A 7,500-nucleotide genomic window follows, 5' to 3' on the forward strand; every position below is an offset into this window, starting at 1 on the left:
AGGGACCGTTTGCCGGCAGCTACTCGCACCCCCCCGCCCAGGGGGGGAATCCTCTGACCGGAGATCCGAAACGCCGGCCGAATCCATCCCCGTCGGACTTCCGAAGGGGTTCCCTCGACCGACTGACTTCCGAACTCCTTTCTGGGCTTAAACGGGTGGAATTCGGACCCTCTCGCAAGGGAGCCGAAGCCCGCCAGCCCCGGGAGGCCTCGGGGCCGCCGTTTTCAAGCCCGACCAAAAAACCCGAAAAATGGGGAAAAATGGGAAAAATTCCCACTCCCAAAAGGCTTAAAAGTCGGTTGGGCGGCAGCCCGGGTCGGTCTCTGCAGACCTGGAGGCGCTGGACACAAGTCTGGTAAACAGGCTAAGTCTCGACATGCCACCTCTTACTATCCTGCAGGTACCCCGCCAATCCCCCCGGAACCGGCTGGCAATTGGCGAATCAGCGGGACGAATTTGAATTCGTGACCGACTTTCTGACACCGAATCGCCGCAAACGCGTTTCGATTTTTCGGCTTCGGTACCTCCCATCAGACTTTGACTGGCCATATCTCCGGACTCACGTGTCGCAGCCGGGACCTTCAGGCACCGTTCGACGCGTCTACCCCTGCCCCGTCGAATGGCGCCCCTCGCGGTGTGGTCCGATTTCCGCATTTTGGTCAGATTTGCCTCCAAAATTTTCAGATTGAGTTGACGAATGCCCCCTACGGGGTAACCTCTTGCCCTTTCGGACCTGGTCCCTGTGACTTAATTTCCGCCTTTTGCTCAATCGTTTCCCCATTTATAATTAATTTTAAAAATCGGGTTACTCAGTTCTGGTTTACCAGTTCCCTCTTCGGACTTAGTTTTTGGTTAATCATTTCCGGTTCACCAGTTCCCGTTTTGGACTTAGTCTCTGCGGGCCGTTTCTCATCTTTTGGTTCATCAGTTCCCCTCTTTTAATAATTTTTTGGCTGCTTTCGTTTGATCATTTCCCTGCCTTCTGGGTAACTTTTCCACCTTAGGACTTCATCGCCGCACATTGTTTTCGACTTCTGGTTGATCATTTCACCCCTTTTAATCATTTTTGTAACTTTTGGTTAACCATTTCACCCAGCTTCTGGTTAACCATTTCCCCTTTGGGACTTAGTCTGTGAGCATTCTTTTGGGATTCTGGTTAACCATTTGCCAATTTTTAAAAAATGTTGCCACTTTTGTTTAATGCTTTCTGGTCAACCTTTCCCTCTTTCAGACTTCACCGCGGCACATTGCTTCAGCCTCCTGGTTAATCATTTCACCCCTTTTAATCATTTTTGCAACTTTTGGTTAACCATTTCCCCCAGCTTCTGGTTAACCATTTCCCCTTTGGGACTTGGTCTCTGAGCATTCTTTTGGGATTCTGGTTAACCATTTGCCACTTTTTAAAAAATGTTGCCGCTTTTGTTTAATGCTTTCCCTGCTTTCTGGTCAACCTTTTCCCCTTTAGGACTTCACCGCGGCACATTGCTTTAGCCTCCTGGTTAATCATTTCACCCCTTTTAATCATTTTTGCAACTTTTGGTTAACCATTTCCCCCAGCTTCTGGTTAACCATTTCCCCTTTGGGACTTAGTCTCTGAGCATTCTTTTGGGATTCTGGTTAACCATTTGCCAATTATTTTAAAATGTTGCCACTTTTGTTTAATGCTTTCTGGTCAACCTTTCCCTCTTTCAGACTTCACCGCGGCACATTGCTTTAGCCTCCTGGTTAATCATTTCACCCCTTTTAATCATTTTTGCAACTTTTGGTTAACCATTTCCCCCAGCTTCTGGTTAACCATTTCCCCTTTGGGACTTAGTCTCTGAGCATTCTTTTGGGATTCTGGTTAATCATTTGCCACTTTTTTAAAAATGTTGCCGCTTTTGTTTAATGCTTTCCCTGCTTTGTGGTCAACCTTTTCCCCTTTAGGACTTCACCGCGGCACATTGCTTCAGCCTCCTGGTTAATCATTTCACCCCTTTTAATCATTTTTGCAACTTTTGGTTAACCATTTCCCCCTGCTTCTGGTTAACCATTTCCCCTTTGGGACTTAGTCTCTGAGCATTCTTTTGGGATTCTGGTTAATCATTTGCCAATTTTTAAAAAATGTTGCCGCTTTTGTTTAATGCTTTCCCTGCTTTGTGGTCAACCTTTTCCCCTTTAGGACTTCACCGCGGCACATTGCTTCAGCCTCCTGGTTAATCATTTCACCCCTTTTAATCATTTTTGCAACTTTTGGTTAACCATTTCCCCCAGCTTCTGGTTAACCATTTCCCCTTTGGGACTTAGTCTCTGAGCATTCTTTTGGGATTCTGGTTAACCATTTGCCACTTTTTAAAAAATGTTGCCGCTTTTGTTTAATCGTTTCCCTGCTTTCTGGTCAACCTTTTCCCCTTTCAGACTTCATCGCCGAGCATTGTTGTCGACTTCTGGTTAATCATTTTTCCCCTTTAAATCTTTTTTTGCCACTTTTGGTTAACCATTTCACCCAGCTTCTGGTTAACCATTTGCCCCATTATACTGAATTTTTCCGCTTTGGTTTAATCATTTCCCTGCTTTCTTGTCAACCTTTTACCCTTTAGGACTTCACCGCGGCACATTGCTTCAGCCTCCTGGTTAATCATTTCTCCCCTTTTAATCCTTTTTCCCACTTTTGGTTCACCAGTTCACCCAGCTTCTGGTTCACCATTTCCCCTTTGGGACTTAAGTCTCTGAGCATTCTTTTGGGATTCTGGTTAACCATTTGCCACTTTTTAAAAAATGTTGCCGCTTTTGTTTAATGCTTTCCCTGCTTTCTGGTCAACCTTTTCCCCTTTAGGACTTCACCGCGGCACATTGCTTTAGCCTCCTGGTTAATCATTTCACCCCTTTTAATCCTTTTTCCCACTTTGGGTTGGACAGTTCACCCAGCTACTGGTTAACCATTTCCCCTTTGGGACTTAAGTCTCTGAGCATTCTTTTGTGATTCTGGTTCACCATTTGTCCCTTTTTAAAAGATATTGCTGCTTTTGATTAAACCTTTCCCTGCTTTGCGGTCGACCTATTCCTCTTTCAGACTTCATCGCCGCACCTTGTTTTCGACATCTGGTTCAACATTTCTCCCCTTTTAATCCTTTTTCCCACTTTTGGTTAAGCAGTTCACCCAGCTTCTGGTTCACCATTTGCCCCTTTTTACTGAATTTTTCTGCTTTTGTTTAATCATTTCCCTGCTTTGCGGTCGACCTATTCCTCTTTCAGACTTCATCGCCGCGCATTGTTTTCGACATCTGGTTAAACATTTCTCCCCTTTTAATCCTTTTTCCCACTTTTGGTTAAGCAGTTCACCCAACTTCTGGTTAACCATTTGCCCCTTCTTACTGAATTTTTCCGCTTTTGTTTAATCATTTCCCTGCTTTATGGTCAACCTTTTCCCCTTTAGGACTTCGCCGCCGCACTTTGCTTTCGCCTTCTGGTTAATCATTTCACAACATTTTAATCCTTTTTCCCACTTTTGGTTAAACAGTTCACCCAGCTTCTGGTTAACCATTTGCCCCTTTGGGACTTAAGTCTCTGAGCATTCTTTTGGGATTCTGGTTCACCATTTGTCCCTTTTTAAAAGATATTGCTGCTTCTGTTTAATCCTTTCCCTGCTTTGCGGTCAACCTTTTCCTCTTTCAGACTTCATCGCCGCGCATTGTTTTCGACATCTGGTTCAACATTTCTCCCCTTTTAATCCTCTTTCCCACTTTTGGTTAAGCAGTTCACCCAACTTCTGGTTCACCACTTGCCCCTTTTTACTGAATTTTTCTGCTTTTGTTTAATCATTTCCCTGCTTTCCGGTCAACCTTTCCCTCTTTCAGACTTAATCGCCGCACATTGTTGTCGACTTCTGGTTGATCAGTTCACCCCTTTTTTATCCTTTTTCCCACTTTGGGTTAAGCAGTTCACCCAGCTACTGGTTAACCATTTCCCCTTTGGGACTTAAGTCTCTGAGCATTCTTTTGGGATTCTGGTAAACCATTTGTCCCTTTTTAAAAAATGCTGCTGCTTTTGTTTAATGCTTGCCCTGCTTTGCGGTCGATCATTTCACCCCTTTTAATCCATTTTTGCCACTTTGGGTTAAACAGTTCACACAACTTCTGGTTCACCATTTCACATTTCGGAACTTTTATTCCCACCATTACTTTGGGCTTCTGGTTCATCATTTCACGCTGTTTTACAAATCTTTGCCGCTTCACTTTTAATCCACAAACCGTGGCTCGCTTTCGGGTGGGGGGGGGGTAGCGGGTTTGGGCCGGGCACTCGACATCCCGGTGTGCGACCGGGTTCGTTCTGGTACCGCTCGGTGCCCCTCGTCCTGCTCTTGCCGCGGAAGCAAACCAGACGACCGTCGGTCTCACGCCCGAGGGGAGAGGAGGCGGAAAGCGGTTTGCAGCCTTTCGCTGTACCTCCGGCGGGCAGCGCCGCACCTCCGAGTGCTCGGTACCGTTCGCTGCGCCTCGTCCGGCCGCACGCAGCGAGCCAAACCCGGAGGAAATCGGCCTGTGCCTTCTCGAGATATGGGCCTCCGGGTGGGACGGACAAACCGGGGCCCCGAGCTCGCTTTCGGCGGCCCGGCACTCGACTTCCCGGTGTCCGAACGTGATCCTTCCGGTACCCTTCGGTGCCCCTTGCCCGACTCCAGCTCCCGTGCTGAAGCGGAGTCGGTCGGCCTGACGGCCGCCGAGTTAGCCAGCGGAAAGCGGTGCGCAGCCTTTCGCTTGCAGCTCCGGCGGGCAGCGCCGCACCTCCGGCTGCTCAGTGCCGTCCGCTGCTCCCCTTCCGGCTGCACGCAGCGAACCATACCCGGAGGAAATCGGCCTCGGCCTTCCGGAGATATGGGCCTGCGAGTGGGACCAATAAATCGGTGCACATTTCCGGCTCGGTTTCCGGCCTCGGCACTATCAGTTCACGCCGTCCGACCGACGTCGTTCTGGCACGGTTCCGTTGCTCTTGATCCGGTCCAGCCACGGTAATCAGCCGAAGATGGTGGGGGGGGGACACATTGCCCGCCGAGTTAGCCGGAGGAAATCGGCTCGGACTTCCTCAGATATCAGCCTCCGGGTGGGACAGACAAACCGGGGACCCGAGCACGCTTTCGGCGGCCCGCTGGTCGACTTCCCGGTGTGCGACCGGGTTCGTTCCGGTACCGTTCGCTGCCCCTCGTCCTGCTCTAGCCGCGGAGACAAACCCGACGACCGTCGGTCTCACGCCCGCGGAGGGAGGTGGCGGAAAGTGGTTTGCAGCCTTTCGCTGTACCTCCGGCGGGCAGCGCCCGACCTCCGAGTGCTCGGTACCGTCCGCTGCGCCTGGTCCTGCCGCACACAACGAGCCATACCCGGTGGAAATCGGCCTGTGCCTTCCAGAGATATGGGCCTCCGGGTGGGACGGACAAACCGGGGCCCCGTGCTCGCTTTCGGCGGCCCGCTAGTCGACTTCCCGGTGTGCGACCGGGTTCCTTCCGGTACCGTTCGCTGCCCCTCGTCCTGCTCTAGCCGCGGAAACAAACCCGACGACCGTCGGTCTCACGCCCGCGGAGGGAGGCGGCGGAAAGTGGTTTGCAGCCTTTCGCTGTACCTCCGGCGGGCAGCGCCCGACCTCCGAGTGCTCGGTACCGTCCGCTGCGCCTGGTCCGGCCGCACGCAACGAGCCATACCCGGAGGAAATCGGCCTGTGCCTTCCGGAGATATGGGCCTCCGGGTGGGACGGACAAACCGGGGCCCCGAGCGGTGGCACCCTGCTCGCTTTCGGCGGCCCGGCACTCGACTTCCCGGTGTGCGAACGTCATCGTTCCGGTACCCTTCGGTGCCCCTTGCCCCACTCTAGCTCCGGTGCTAAAGCGGAGTCGGTCGGTCTCACGGACGCCGAGTTAGCAGGCGGAAAGGGGTGCGCAGCCTTTCGCTGTCACTCCGGCGGGCAGCACCGCACCTCCGAGTGCTCGGTACCGAACGCTGCGCCTCCTCCTGCCGCACGCAACGAGCCATACCCGGAGGAAATCGGCTCGGCGTTCCGGAGTTATCCGCCTCCGAGTGGGCCTGACCAAGCGGGGTGAACTGGAAATCATTAACCAACGTACTTCCATGTTTTCACCCGCAGAGGGCAGCACTCTCTTCTCCGTTTTAAACTGGGCCGACCCGGCTCCGTTTCGAGACCCGGCACTCGACTTCCCGGTGTGCGACCGGGTTCGTTCCGGTACCGTTCGCTGCCCCTCGTCCTGCTCTAGCCGCGGAACTAAACCCGACGACCGTCGGTCTCACGCCCGCGGAGGGAGGCGGCGGAAAGTGGTTTGCAGCCTTTCGCTGTACCTCCGGCGGGCAGCGCCCGACCTCCGAGTGCTCGGTACCGTCCGCTGCGCCTGGTCCGGCCGCACACAACGAGCCATACCCGGAGGAAATCGGCCTGTGCCTTCCGGAGATATGGGCCTCCGGGTGGGACGGACAAACCGGGGCCCCGAGCGGTGGCACCCTGCTCGCTTTCGGCGGCCCGGCACTCGACTTCCCGGTGTGCGAACGTCATCGTTCCGGTACCCTTCGGTGCCCCTTGCCCACTCTAGCTCCGGTGCTAAAGCGGAGTCGGTCGGTCTCACGGACGCCGAGTTAGCAGGCGGAAAGGGGTGCGCAGCCTTTCGCTGTCACTCCGGCGGGCAGCACCGCACCTCCGAGTGCTCGGTACCGAACGCTGCGCCTCCTCCTGCCGCACGCAACGAGCCATACCCGGAGGAAATCGGCCTCGGCGTTCCGGAGTTATCCGCCTCCGAGTGGGCCTGACCAAGCGGGGTGAACTGGAAATCATTAACCAACGTACTTCCATGTTTTCACCCGCAGAGGGCAGCACTCTCTTCTCCGTTTTAAACTGGGCCGACCCGGCTCCGTTTCGAGACCCGGCACTCGACTTCCCGGTGTGCGACCGGGTTCGTTCCGGTACCGTTCGCTGCCCCTCGTCCTGCTCTAGCCGCGGAACTAAACCCGACGACCGTCGGTCTCACGCCCGCGGAGGGAGGCGGCGGAAAGTGGTTTGCAGCCTTTCGCTGTACCTCCGGCGGGCAGCGCCCGACCTCCGAGTGCTCGGTACCGTCCGCTGCGCCTGGTCCGGCCGCACACAACGAGCCATACCCGGTGGAAATCGGCCTGTGCCTTCCGGAGATATGGGCCTCCGGGTGGGACGGACAAACCGGGGCCCCGAGCTCGCTTTCGGCGGCCCGCTAGTCGACTTCCCGGTGTGCGAACGTCATCCTTCCGGTACTCAACCGTGCCCCTTGCCCCACTCTAGCTCCGGCGGTAAAGCGGAGTCGGTCGGTCTCACGGACGCCGAGTTAGCAGGCGGAAAGCGGTGCGCAGCCTTTCGCTGTCACTCCGGCGGGCAGCATCGCACCTCCCAGTGCTCGGTACCGTCCGCTGCGCCTGGTCCGGCCGCACACAACGAGCCATACCCGGAGGAAATCGGCCTGTGCCTTCCGGAGATATGGGCCTCCGGGTGGGACGGACA

The sequence above is a fragment of the Heptranchias perlo genome, unplaced genomic scaffold (assembly GCF_035084215.1).
Source record: "Heptranchias perlo isolate sHepPer1 unplaced genomic scaffold, sHepPer1.hap1 HAP1_SCAFFOLD_727, whole genome shotgun sequence".
Taxonomy (NCBI): Eukaryota; Metazoa; Chordata; class Chondrichthyes; order Hexanchiformes; family Hexanchidae; genus Heptranchias; species Heptranchias perlo.